This window comes from Mus musculus, chromosome 12, assembly GCF_000001635.26.
Source record: "Mus musculus strain C57BL/6J chromosome 12, GRCm38.p6 C57BL/6J".
Lineage (NCBI taxonomy): Eukaryota > Metazoa > Chordata > Mammalia > Rodentia > Muridae > Mus > Mus musculus.
In genome coordinates this window covers 28,578,846-28,592,500 of record NC_000078.6, presented here as the reverse complement: position 1 = coordinate 28,592,500, position 13,655 = coordinate 28,578,846, and the positions used below count along the sequence as shown (strand labels likewise).

General features: G+C 48.6%; 1 protein-coding gene across 2 annotated transcripts in view; it reads left to right on the top strand.

Annotated features, from left to right (window-relative positions):
- The first annotated feature begins 9,972 nt into the window (after positions 1–9,972).
- Positions 9,973–13,655, top strand: part of Allc (allantoicase) — a 28,774-nt gene continuing 25,091 nt past the window's right edge. For both annotated transcript variants that reach the window (NM_001364359.1, NM_053156.3), the window contains exon 1: positions 9,973–10,036. The gene's annotated coding sequence lies outside the window, so the exon portion shown is untranslated. The remainder of the gene's footprint in view (positions 10,037–13,655) is intronic.

Below are 13,655 nucleotides of genomic sequence, written 5' to 3'. Positions count from 1 at the left end.
TCCCTTACTCCCACTGTTAGGAGTCCCAAAAGAAGACCAAGCTACACAACTGTAATGTAACGTATGTGCAAAAGGCCTAGGTCAGATTCATGCAGGCTCCCTTGTTGGTGGCTCAGACTTCGGGAGTCCCTGGGAGCCCAGGTTAGTTGATTCTGTTTCACAGTTCTTGACGTAGGTTTTTATTTTTTTCAAAGTTTCTCTGGAAGCCTCTTCAGGCACCGTGATTTTATGCAGCCTTGTCTTCTAAGTAGAACAAACTACGCCATCATAAATATAGTGTCTGATTGGCAAAGCGCATCACAGCTAGGCTGGTTTTCTGTTGACATTCCCTTACAGCAGGCATGGAAGGTCATTGGCCTGAGTATCCCAGCCACTCCTCTCTGGCCAGTTATATATAATTCTGTTCTAACTGCAAGTATCTTAGGGTCTCTGGGAAGAGCTAAATTGTGTAGTCTGAGAAAGGACTAGGAAAAGGGGATTCTGCCATCCATGCCGGGTGTACACTGTCCACTTTGGATGTTTTAGGGCCACCTACACTCTGGCACATAACCCCTCACCCACTAAACCCATTATTTCCCCAGCACGGACGTGGGTGGAGCTGAACTTTGCCATTGAGATTTTAGACAGGATGGAGGTGCGGGCGGTGGGTGGGGTGGGGGGCAGGGCTTAGATATATTCCGTAGCTTCCCCTTCACACCAGGGAGAAAATTCTTGTAACATATGAGCTGAGAGGTTCCTGGTTTGTTTGGGAGAGGAGGTTCCTGTCTTTGTAAGTGGGAAAGCAGAATAAAGCAAAAGGTGCCCAGGTGCTTATCTGAGCCAGTCTGCTGCTGCTTCTGTCTAACTTTTGACCTGGAGAGGCCTGCCTGCCTGCCTTTCTCCCTGGTGGTCCTTCCCTTGGTGCCACCTGCACAGTTTTGTTGATCTGGGGTTGTTACTTGGCATTTCTTCAATGCATATTCTCGCTATGGCTGTTCAGCATCACGGCTCCATCCTTTTAGAGTGAGCCATGAACTGGGGGAATGATACCACGCCTGGGGGACAATGCTGTCGGTAAGTCCTCAGAGATTTCAGTCTTGATCTGGCATAGCCGAGCCTGTGTTCATTTTCCCAAAGGAAGCAGAGCTCCCCGCTCCCCTATGTTCTGTTCATTGGAATCCCCTTCAGAAAAGACAAAGATAGGCTGGGGCGAAGCTTGTGTGAGCACCTTTGAGCATGTATGGGCACACCTTAATTAGGTATTGGTAGGAAGAGTGGAAACCCCCTCTGGTCTCTGAATCTACCTTGTTCCACGAGTGGTTTGTCTCTCAGTAGTCAGTGGTTTGCCTGTTCTGGCTTCTCTGAGGGTTGACATTCTAGACTGGGCTTTGGGGACTCCTGGGACTTCTTCTTACATGCTATTTCCACAGATTCATGCTACAGACAGGGCTGCACTTGTATCCAGTCTCCTCATCATGTGGACGTGCCGGACATTATCTGAAGGAGAAACCAACCAGGAAGTTGGGCTCCACCGTTATGATTTTGATGGTCAGCTCTCAGTTCAAGCCTGGAAGCTTTCTGCAGGGGAGGCAAGAGAGGGTCTACTGAAGGAGGAGCAAGTCAGGGTGAGGGTGCCAGGGAGCATTCATGGGTGGTCTAGCCTCATCCCTTACAAGTCTGCCTCTCAGCGGTCAGTGTGGCGAACAGCATCCTTCTGCATCTTCCCTCTTAGGGGTGGAGTTAGCTGTCGAGTGGCTGGGCTGCCTTCAACGTGCTTGAGTAACATCTTGACATATATGGCAGTCAAATGGGAAAGAGACTCTACCCGGGTCCAGTTAAGCATCCACAGTGTGTGAGACTGCTCTGCTCCAGGTCGGGGTGGGGGATGGGCATGTCTTCGGACCCAGATGGCCCTGGAGAGCACTGAGGAGGTGTCTACATCTCCCTGCTCACCCGTGGCATCTGCTGCCCGTGGAATCTCTCCCTTGCCTCGTGTCCACTTATCCTGGAGGCGAGGGTGAGCCTTGGAGTCTTCTGTGTGAGAGTGCTGCCGTATAACCGGGTAGAGGGTCATCAGGGACGCCCTCTAGCCTAGTTCTCAGTGCTCCGGGGGCTGCCTGAGGGAATTTTTTATCTTCCTGTACAGTGGGATCTGTCTGCCCTCCCTTCTCTCCTCCCCTTCCCTTCTCCAACATGAACGCCTTGACCTCTTGAAGTCAACTTGAGCGAGCAGCTGTATGTTCACAGCAACTGGCCCAGCCATGTCCCAAGCTGGGATGAGACATTTACATGCATATTTTGCATTACAATTCATAACAGTAGCAAAATTACAGTTATGAAGTAACAACAAAATAATTTTACGAATGTAAGTCACCACAACATGAGGAACTGAATTAAAGGGTTGCAGCACTAGGAAGGTTGCGAACCATTGCTCTAGGATGTCTTACAAACTTACTCTCATACCTAGGCTTGCATCGGCATTAATACCTAACTGGAACGGAAGGTGAACCAGAGCTCTGCTCTGCTCTGCACCTTATGGGAGATTAGAAGTACCAGGCACCTTGTAGTTTCCTCTGTTAAGCTCCATTTAGGCAAATTTGTGTTAATATAAAACATAGCAACGGCGTTCTAGCCATTGTTTATACCTGGTACATTTACATTACGGTGACTGCTTTGAAGCAGATCAGGTTAGGTACAAACACCTGGGCGCGGAGCCAGACCTCCGTCCTGAATTCCCTTCCCGAGATTCAGGAGGGAACCTCAGTTCAGACCGGGGGCGGGTGGGGGCGGGGCTGGCTGCGCAGCAGGGCTGTGGCGGCTCAGGCGAGAGCTGAGATTCATTAGGTGCCGCAGTGAGGCGTGACCGGAAAGCTGGCGTGGGTGTCCTCTTTAGAATCCTCTGAGGAGTACAGGCTGAGATAAGATGAGCAAAGAGACAGCCTCGGGCCGTGGGTCAGGGATGTCAATGCATGGTGCCACACTGCCACCCAGTGGGAAAGATAGAGAAAGCCAGAGAGGTTTGCCCAGCTGGAGGAGTGCCGGGGCACTAGCAAATAGTCTCTGGTCGGTCGGTAGGTCTGTCTGTCCGCCTGTCTGTCTCTCTTTCTCTCTCTTGTGCATGTGTTCAAGAACGAGGGAGTATGACAGGGAAAAAAAAGGGAGAGGGAGAGTCAGTAAGAGAGAAAGGGAGAGGAGAGGGAGAGAGGCAGAACAAAGGAGGGCAGAGCAGTGGGGAAGGAGAACTCTAGGCTAGGAAGGGAGGCCAAGGCCATGGTGCCCTTCTTCAGAAAATGGCTCCATCCATACCTATCTCTGTGGTTTTCCACCCTCAAGAGACCACTGGAGTGTGTTTGCACAAGCCTAGTGGCCATTTAGGCAGAGCGAATGTAAAGCTAGTTAGGAACGCCCTGGCCATGGCTGTAGGTGGAGGGATGTGGCATGTCTAGATTCCATGGCCAGCACCTTGAAGTCCCAGTGCAAAGGTTCACCCAGGCTGGTGGAAAAGATCCTGGGAGAGATGGATGTAGGGTACTTCTGCTCTGTCGGGCTCAGCTCTATCATTTCTCTCACGGGCAGCCATTCACCTGGCCGTTCCAGCTGATCAGGCTCTCCTCTCTAGCCTACATGTCACACAGTGACTGAAGGATGTCTGGGAACCCTGAGAGCAAATTCTGTTATTGTGTGCCCACAGGGGAATGTGGCCGGGAGGAAGCTGAGCCCTGCGCTCTCCTAGTTTGCTTCTCCGTGGCTGTGATAACACCACCACCAGAATCAGCTTGAGGAAGAAAGGGTTTATTTGGCTCACAGGCCACACAGTTCATCATGAAGGGGAGATAGGGCTCAAGCAGGAACCTGGAGGCTGGGACTGAAGCAGAAGCCATGGAGGGATGCTGCTTCCTGGCTTGCCCCGCGACTTGCTCAGCCTGCTTCCTTACAGAACACAAGACCGCCTGCTCAGGGTGGCACTACCCAAAGTGAGCGGGTCCCTCCCACATCAATCACACATCAAGAAAACACCCCACAGACTTGCCTATGTGCAAATGTGATAGGGGCAACTCCTCAACTGAAATCTCAGGAAATTCTAGCTGGGGTCCAGTTAAAAACACAAGCAGACAGCTAACCACTGACCCAGTCAACAGGTTCAACCCAACTCACTTAAACAGACCTATTCCAAAGCGGATGCTACTTAAGCTGTAAGTAGAAAGATCAGTTTGGTAAATTCACACAGAAATAAATTGCTGGGAAGCCACAGGAACAACCTGATGCACCGGTTATGGAAGGAACAAAACCCATGAATCACATTGCATACATTGCGTGCAGATCTGTGTGGGTTCCTTGGCTACTGTGGCTGTGGATGCTGTTGCCAGGCTGCTGAGACTGTTGCCATGGAAGCTGGCTTACTGATGTGCCTGTACATCACTGCTTTCCCACACAGAGCCTGCAGGCAAATCTGTGTGTCTCCGTACCTGGGGTCAGGGCCACATGTGATGCACAGATTGTGCACCGCACAAGTCCAAAACAAAACAAAACAAAACAAAACAAAAAAACCCCGTCAGCCTGTGTGCATCTGTGCTCTGCTCTGGAGACAGAGGTCCTGGAAAAGCATGCATTTATCCAGTTTCTGTTTTGGAAGGAAAGTCCCTAAGTGGGATGGTGGCAACTATACACCCAATAATCATGTATAGATTTTACTGTGTAATATCACTCCTACATCTTTTCTTCCTTCCTTCCTTCCTTCCTTCCTTCCTTCCTTCCTTCCTTCCTTCCTTCCTTCCTTCCTTCCTTCCTTCCTTCCTTCCTTCCCTCCCTCCCTCCCTCCCTCCCTCCCTCCCTCCCTCCCTCCCTCCCTCCTTCCTTCCTTCCTTCCTTCCTTCCTTCCTTCCTTCCTCCCTTCCTACCTTCCTTCCTGTATTCTGTGTGTGTGTGTGTGTGTGTGTGTGTGTGTGTGTGTGTAAAGTAACCTCAGGTGTTATTCCCTAGGTGCTGTTTACCTTGTTTTTTGAGCCAGTCTCTCATTTGCCTACAGTTGCTAGGCTGATTACAAGTACCACCACACTTGGCTTTGAAAAAAAACAAGATTTAAAGAGTTCATGTATATGGATGTGTGCCCGATTGTCTGCAGCACCGCATGTGTGCAGGTGTCTATGGAAACCAGAAGAGCATGCCAGATCCTCTAGACCTGGGATTATAGGTGATTGTGAGCTGTTTGATATGGATTCTAGAATCAAACCTGGGTCCTCTGCAAGAGTAGCCAGGACTCTTAGCCAATGAGGCATCTCTCTAGTTATTGGATTAAAAAGCAAGGAGGTTCTAGAGGCTTGAACCCATGTCCTCATGCTTGCAAAGCAAGGATTTTACTGAATGAGTCATTGCTTGGGTCCCTGTAGTGACTTTAAACATGAACCATTTAAATTGTGAACCATCTAAATTATGATTTTTTTGTGGGCCAAGGGTTGGGATGGAGGTCAGCAGTGTTGTCTTAGTTAGGGTTTTAGGGTTTTACTGCTGTGAACAGACACCACGACCAAGGCAACTCTTATAAGGACAACATTTAGTTGGAGCTAGCCTACAGGTTCAGAGGTTCAGTCCATTATCATCAAAGTGGGTACATGGCAGCATTCAGGCAGGCCTGGTGCAGGAGGAGCTGAGAGTTCTACATCTTCATCTGAAGGCTGCTAACAGAATACTGACTTCTAGGCAGCTAGGATGAGGGTCTTAAGTCTCACACCTACAGTGACACACCTACTCCAACAGGACCACACCTTCTAACCCTAGACAGAGCATATACAAACCATCACAAGGAATTAGGACACACAGTGGCTCACAAACATCTGTGACCCCAGTTTCAGGGGATCTGATACCCTCTTCTGATCTCCACAGGCACCAGGCACAAACATGGTATATTTACACATATCCAGGCAAAACCCACTCATAATTCTCAGGAAGTTCCTGAAGCTTACAGGATTCAGAATCACTCCACCCACCCCACATCTCCCACACCCCCTGGCCCCAACACACACCAAGCAGTGATAACTCCTGGGGAGTGGAGACTCTGCAATTGGATGGAGCTGTCTGTAAGTCATACAGGGGGCTCCAGGAATGCAACGTCTATAGGTTGTCTCCATTCTGGGGTAAGCTTCCAGTGATGTAGCTGCATTTGAGTCCCCTGTGTTCCTGGGAGAAGCCCTTCATTCATGCTTTGTAAGTGACCCCAATAAACTCACTGGATCACTAAGACTTGAGTGGAGTTGTTTCTTTTGTCTGTCATTAGTACCAGGTATCAGACTTTTGTTCCCATCTCCCCAGGAAGTGCCACACAGCACTGGGTCCTCTTAGGGTCTGCCTGCTTTCCTTGGCTTTGCATTTCAATCATGCAGGATGAGGTGCAGAATGGAAGGTTCATAAGACAATCAGAGGAAGAGGAGGCTCCTAGAATTGCTTAGCCACAGGAACACGATCCATGAAGTCTCTAGCCTCTCACAAGAGCCCCAGAAGATGATGGTGGATATTGCCTAAGTACTGAGTCCAGGCTCTCTCTCCGGGCAGTGAAGTCTGCAGCCTGCTAGAAAAGAATTGTCTTCTAGCAGGTGCCTCCACAGTGGGGCAGGTGACAGGTTGTTAATTTGAAAAGTAGACCTTTGCCAGCATTGGATCCACCAGTGAGAGGGTCGCGTCCTCCAGATGGGGATGTACAGCTATTGGGAGGAGCCTACCCAAGGATCCTTGTCCCTCCAGTGCAGGCAGCAGAACTGTTGCCTCCTGGGAAGTGGGAGACCACAGAGGGACACTGTGACTGTTCCTTGGCTGCTCTAGTCTGGCTCCAGAAATCCTTGTCTCTTGATAGAATGGAACTGAGAGTGTGGGTATGCTATGGGGTTCCAGGAGAATCCTGTCCACCTGGGGCCACTCCTCTGGGATTCGCCACTTCACCTGCTGTTCTTCTCCTTCCCTCCCTCCAGATGGAGGAGAATGGATGCTTGTGGTTGAGCGCAAGGCCATTGGCTACATGTGGCCACCTACACGAGACTCAGCTCAGGAGGCAGAGGGCTTGGGTTAACTCTAAGTTGAATAGAACTGTATTAATTTTTATTAATTATTTAATTTTAGATAGATATTCAATTTTAAATGCCCAGTAGCTACCCCACGGAATGGCTTCTAGAACCTGTTCCAAGGCCTGATCTCCGGCCAGCAGCTGCTGCGGTGTCTAGCAACCCATTGCCTGAATGTACATTTGATTATACGATCAGCTCTGGTGTGCTCTGTGGAGTTCTGGTGGCCTTGCCTAGTGGTGAGCATTCTTCTGTGGCTTCCTGCATGTCAGGGCTCAGGCTGCTAGCTGGGTGTGGTGGTCGATATGTGAGTATGTTTGTGAAGGCTTTGCCAGGGAGGGTTGACTAAGGGGGAGACCCATGCTGAATGTGGGGGACACCATCTCTCGGGATGAGGTCCTAGATGGAATGAAAGGGCAAAAGACCTCTGGGTATAGGCATGCTCTCTCTGCTCTGCTCCAAGGTGCCTTCTCTCATAAAGAATTCACTTCTGGGGCTGGTGAGATGGCTCAGCAGTTAAGAGCACTGACTGCTCTTCTGAAGGTCCTGTGTTCAAATCCCAGCAACCACATGGTGGCTCACAACCACCCATAATGAGAACTGATGCCCTTTTCTGGTGGGTCTGAAGACAGCTACAATGTACTTATTTATAATAATAAATGAATCTTTGGGTTGGAGCGAGCAGGGACTGAGCAAATGGGGTCGTCCAGAACGAGCGGGGTTGACCAGAACGAGCAGAAGTCCTAAATTCAATTCCCAACAACCACACGAAGGCTCACAACCATCTGTACAGCTACAGTGTACTCATATACATAAAATAAATAAATAAATCTTAAAAAAAAAAGAACTTCTGAAGCTCTGACCCAATGCAAATCTTTTCTCTCTTGTTTATCCCAATATTTGGTCACAGCAATGTGAAGCTGACTAACACAGCAGGGAAAGCCTTAGAACACAGGTACTGGGAGAATAAAGTCATAGTAGATAGTTTATTACAGCTAGATGCTGCGGCTTGTGTTCTTAATGAATTCCACTTGGGAAGGGAGACCAAGGAGGACCACGTGGAGCCTTCAGGCCATTGGAGGAACTGAGTGCAGAGAAATGGGCTGAGTTGTGTGTAGGCTCTGCAGGGACAGCAGGGACAGCAGGGACAGCAGGGACAGCGGGCCAGACTTTCTTTCACATGAGCTTTTTTTTTTTTTTTTTTTTTTTTTTTGTCTCTTCAAACACAGTAATCAGGATGCTTCTGCTTTCTGTGCCAACTTGACAATCTGCCATCACCTGGGGGGGGGGGCTATGATTTTCACTGAAGGAGTGTTTACTACAGAATGCCCCGTGGGCATGTCTGTGGGGGGATTGTTTTGCTTTAATTGTTGTGGGGAAACCTACCCTAAGTGTGGGAAGCACCTGCTGATAGCTGTGGGGATAAGGACTTGGAGAAAGGACAGCCTAGTTCATCTCTTGGCTGGGCCTTCACTCCTATTGGTAAATTCATCTGCCCTTTTATTGCTGCTGCTGCTGCTGCTGCTGCTGCTGCTGCTGCTGTCACGGATATCTGAACTAGCTTCTTCCAGCATCCTCCAGGAACTTTCCAGGACCCTCCAGGCTGTTGGTGCCAGGTAGGGACTTCTGAGTCCCTGTCGTGAACCAAATACCTACAAGATTCTCAAGTGTCTCTAGTGTGAGACAGCCGTTATTGAACGACTCAGACCATACTGTGTCAGCCAATCTAATTTAATGTATATTAATTTCATTGGCTCTGTTCCACCAAAGAACCTTGGCAAATACAGGTCAGGTGCATATGTGGGAAAGGGCAGGTTGGCCCCTGGAAAGGGAGTCAAGGAAAAGATGGAGGGGCCTGGGATGGAATATTCTGGGACAGAGCTGGCTTTTGAGATTTCAGAAGTCCTTGTGCCTCTGCATCTGGGCTTCTCAACTGCAGGGGGTGGAGGTTGTGGGGGGGCAACATCTGCTCCCAGGGTGTTCCACCTGCCTGCTGTCTCTCTGAGCAGCCACCAGATACCTCCCTCTCTGGAGGAGGCTCTGGGTGGGGGTGGGATGCACTGAGCTGGGCTGGGAAGTGACACAGAACGTTACAGGGATAGACATTCTTCTCAAAGGCCCCTGCAGTTTTTCACACTGCAGTAACTTCTGTGTACATATGCATTTCCTTGCACATTGGGTCCTTGGTTTATAACAAATTCCCTCAACAGCCCCTCTTTGTGTTTTTTTTTAAAGATTTATTTATTTTGTGTATATGAGTGAGTACACTGTAGCTGTCATCAGATCTCATTACAGATGGTTATGAGCCACTATGTGGTTGCTGGGAATTGAACTCAGGACCTCTGGAAGAGCAGCCAGTGCTCTTAACCGCTGAGCCATCTCTCTAGCCACTCCCCCCCCTTTTTTTTAGAAAAAGAATTTATTTTTATTTTATGTATAGGAGTACACTGTAGCTGCCTTCAAAAGAAGGCATTGGATCCCACTACAGATAGTTGTGAGCCACCATGTGGTTACTGGGAATTGAAGTCAGGACCTCTGGGAGAACAAAGAGTGAGTGCTCTTAACCACTGAGCCATCTCTCCAGTTCCCAAGCCCTTGTGTTTTCTAGGATGTCCTAGGCACTTGCAGGGTGTATCTGTATTTTCTGAATAAATAAACATCTGTCTTGAAGAGATACAACGCAAATTCAAATTGTAGACAACAGCTGTAGCTGGGTGGGACGGTGAGAATTTCAGCCATCAGGGAGGGAGTACGGTAGGATGGGCTTACGGCCCTGGGATCAGTAGGATTACACACGCAGAAGGGAAGAGGCCTGCTTCAGCCATGGTCCCTTGGTCTCTCCAGGGACAAGCTGTTCCCTCGGCTCTATTTCCTATGCCCCTTGTGACATCACAAAGGAAGGTTCTCTCTGTCCTCCATAAATTCTAACATTGCTGGCGCTAACACTTCAAAACACTGGACTGTGGGGAGAGGCCTTGAATCCTGAAGACTGGGGTCTGCACTCTTGGGTGAGGTTCGAGATCTGTTTATCATGTTGAATAATTTGTTATGTCTGACATTGGTGTTGCCAAGGGAATGAAGTGGGAGAAGAGAGGAAGAAGTCCCGTCTCCAAGAACAGCAGACCCTTGGTTGCGGGGAAAATAGGGAGGTGGCCCTAGGCGCTATTATCAGTATGGAGTTCTAGGGCCCAGCTAAGAAGGACTGAGGGAGGCTTCATATTCTAGCTCTGGTCCTTGTCCTACTGGGGTTCAAGTCATATGACTTTTGTCTTTTAAAACATCTAAACATGGGTCAGGCTTGGTGGTGTACACCTTTAATTCCAGCACTCAGAGGGCAGAGACAGGCAGATCTCTGTGAGTTCATGGTCAGCCAGTCTCTAAAATAAGTTCCAGGCCATCAAGGCTACACAGAGGGACTCTTGTCTTAAATGACGATGGCGACGTCAACAACAACAACAACAACAACATCTCAACACTGATGTGAAGCAAGCCCAATGCTATGGTTTAAACAGAAATATGCCCCGCCCCGTCCTGTCCCGCCCCACCCTACCCTGCCCCCATAGTCCTGAATGTGCATACTTGTCCCAGCCAGCCATACTGTTTTAGGAGGTTATATAACCTTGGGATCTCGGGCTTAAGTGATGGATGCAGGGCTACACTGAATTCAAAGAGACACAGGTAAGAGCAGAGGCAATCACTCACTATGTAGTGCAGACTGGTGTGAACTCATCATGGTCCTCTTGCCTCAGCCTGCTGAGTCCATACCTATGCAGCTCTGCTGGTCTATGGCCAGAACTCTGCTCTGTTGCCTGTGGCTCCTCAGAATCTGCCTCAGCTCTCTCAAGCTTTGTCTCAAACGAGCAACGCCCTTCTTCAGATCACCCCAAAGTTTGCTCTCGCAAAGCTTCTTAGATCCTGACAGCAACATCCTCTGGATTTCTTTTTTAACATGGGATGATTCTAAGGCCAGGATAGCCTCCTCTTCTTGGGGGTGGGTGGGGCAGTCCCTCCCCAGCTTCCCAGAGTCACATGGAGCAGGCTCTGCCTGTGACCCTTCCCTCAGCAGAGGAACTGCCTTAGTTACTGGCCTGTGTCTTACTCTTGATGGCTGGGAGTGTATGTGGGCAGCAACCAGGACCCACTTCAGCATGCCGCTGGGCTTAGGGGTGGCTGCTGCCTGGTTTCAGTGGCAGCATGGTATTTAAACAGATGTCAGGGAGGGTCACTACTGTGACTGTAAACTGCCATTTGGGCTTTTCTGAGAGAAGGAGAGTGGAGGAGGATAGGAATTTGGAAGGGCTAGAGGAACTATAGATGTCTCCCTCTCTCTTGGACCTCAGCTGATTCTTTTATCCATTCTTTGGTCATATTCCTCCCCACAGAATCCTCTCCTGTCTCCTCCTCCTCACTGAATGACTTCTCCAGAAGTCTCCCTCCTATTTTCATGTCTTTAAGAATGGCTAATGCATTTAATTATGATTGTTGGCATGAGCACTTGCGTGCGCATGTGTGTGTGTATTTGTGTGTGCATGTATGTGTGTGAAGTGTACATGTGACTGTATGTATGTGTGAGCATGTATATGTGTGTGCGAATGAGTGTGTATATGCACATGTAAATGAGTATGTGTATGTGTGAGCATGTGTATGTGTGAAAATGTGGGAGTATGCATGTATATATGTATAAAAGTGTGTGTTTCTCTGTGTGAATGTGTATGTGTGAGTATGTGTGTATATTTGAGTGAGCATGTATATGTGTGTGAGAATGTGTGTGCATGTATGTGTATGTGTGTGGATACACGAATGTGTCTGCATGTATGTGTGTGTGTGTATGTGTGTGTGAGTATATGTGAGTGTGCATGTATTATTTTCTTGAAGAAGGGAAACACTGGTGGCTACACTAGGAATGTAACGCCCTCTCCTCTGCAGACCATTATGACTAACTCCTTGGGGCACGGGTGGGTGACCTGGGCCAGTGGGCCATTCTTCAGCGACAGGGAGAGAGAGAGAGAGAGAGAGAGAGAGAGAGAGAGAGAGAGAGAGAGAGAGAGAGAGAGAACCAGGAGACTAGATGATAAGAAGACAGACAACTGTGGTATCAGAAGATCTTTCCAGGGGAGAAATAGGACAGTCAACAGAAACTATCACACAGTGGGGCCAGGTCAGCAGGAAGATAATCACAAGGGAAACATGGCTTATCTCTAGTCTATTACAGAGAGAGAATACTGTGGCCAGTGGCCTTGGGACTGATATCATAGCCCCTTACAGAGAAGAGATGGGGTCTCAGGGTCTGAAGCCACAGCTTCCCCAAGGCCCTGGCCCCAGGCTACTACTATTGGCTGTATTTCTTCTCCATACCCCAGGGCTTCAGGGAAAGCCTTGAACAGCCCAGCCCTCAATGAGTGGGGTCCAGGCCCAGAAGGACATCAGTGCTCCTAAGACAAACATGGAAGACAGGACTTTTTAGTTAAGGGAGCTGACAAGGTTAGGAAACTCTCCCTGCATCCTGAAGCTCTGCATGTTTGCAGATCTTTATTTTGGTAACAACTTTTCTTGGTTGGGGAGTCTGAGTGAGTGTTAATTTTGAGGGTTTTTTTTTTTTTAGAAATTCCAATGTCTTTTTAATATATATATATATATATATATAATTTTCCTTTCAGCATTCTATATAGACAGAGATAAAAGAAAATGAAACGTAAATGTGAAAAGTCTTAAAGATCCCATCTGTAATGTAATAACACCTATGTCCCCCCACCCCGCCCTGAGACAGGGTTTCTCTGTGTAGTCCTGGCTGTTCTAGAACTCTCTTTTTAGACCAGGCTGGCTTTGAACTCAGAGTTATGCCTGCCTCTGCCTCTGTCTCGAGTGCTGGGATTAAAGGCATGTGCCACCTTTTTTGGTGGCAATAACATGCCATCTGTGGCCGTGGTTTGGGGGGAGGGAGGCTTACAACTCTGTGGTGCATTTTCTCTTCTAGTTTTGGGTAACATGTTACTCTTTGAAAGGAAAAAAATGAATGGGCGCATGCAAGATTCAAAGTAGACTGCATTCTTCATTCTCATAAAGAGCCTGATGGATCAATCCCAGGGCTCAGGTGGCTGGGCTCACCTTGAACTCAGGGTCCCTGGAGGACCCAGGAACGCTGCAGTGAACAGCACCACCTGGTGGCCCTGTCGGGACAGGACTCCTGGCAAATGCTTTTCAGACTGTATGCCTCGGATTCCCTCAGGCCAGGGACATTCCTGGCAGTCTAATATCAGAACCTCAGCAGCTCCCCTTGTTTTGGGCTTCAGTTTTCCCACCTGTATAGTGATGGATTTGAGGAGGGATATTGATTCTCAGCCCACTAATCCGAAGGCTTAGGAAGAAAAAAAAAAAAAGTAAAACAGACAAGAAAAAACCCCCAAACAAACAAGAAAGGAAGCTTTTTGGCCAAAGCTGATAGCAGCATTAATCTCTAGACTCAATGATTTAGAAGGCAATTTGATGGACACATCTTATTCACTAGCAAAACAATAGATTCCCTCCAGGGCCTGGGGCCTCCCCAGCCATGGACTTTTGACAGGTTTAGAATACCAGACATCACTTCAGTCCTGTGAGCTCCAAACACAATAGGAAAGCGGATGATGT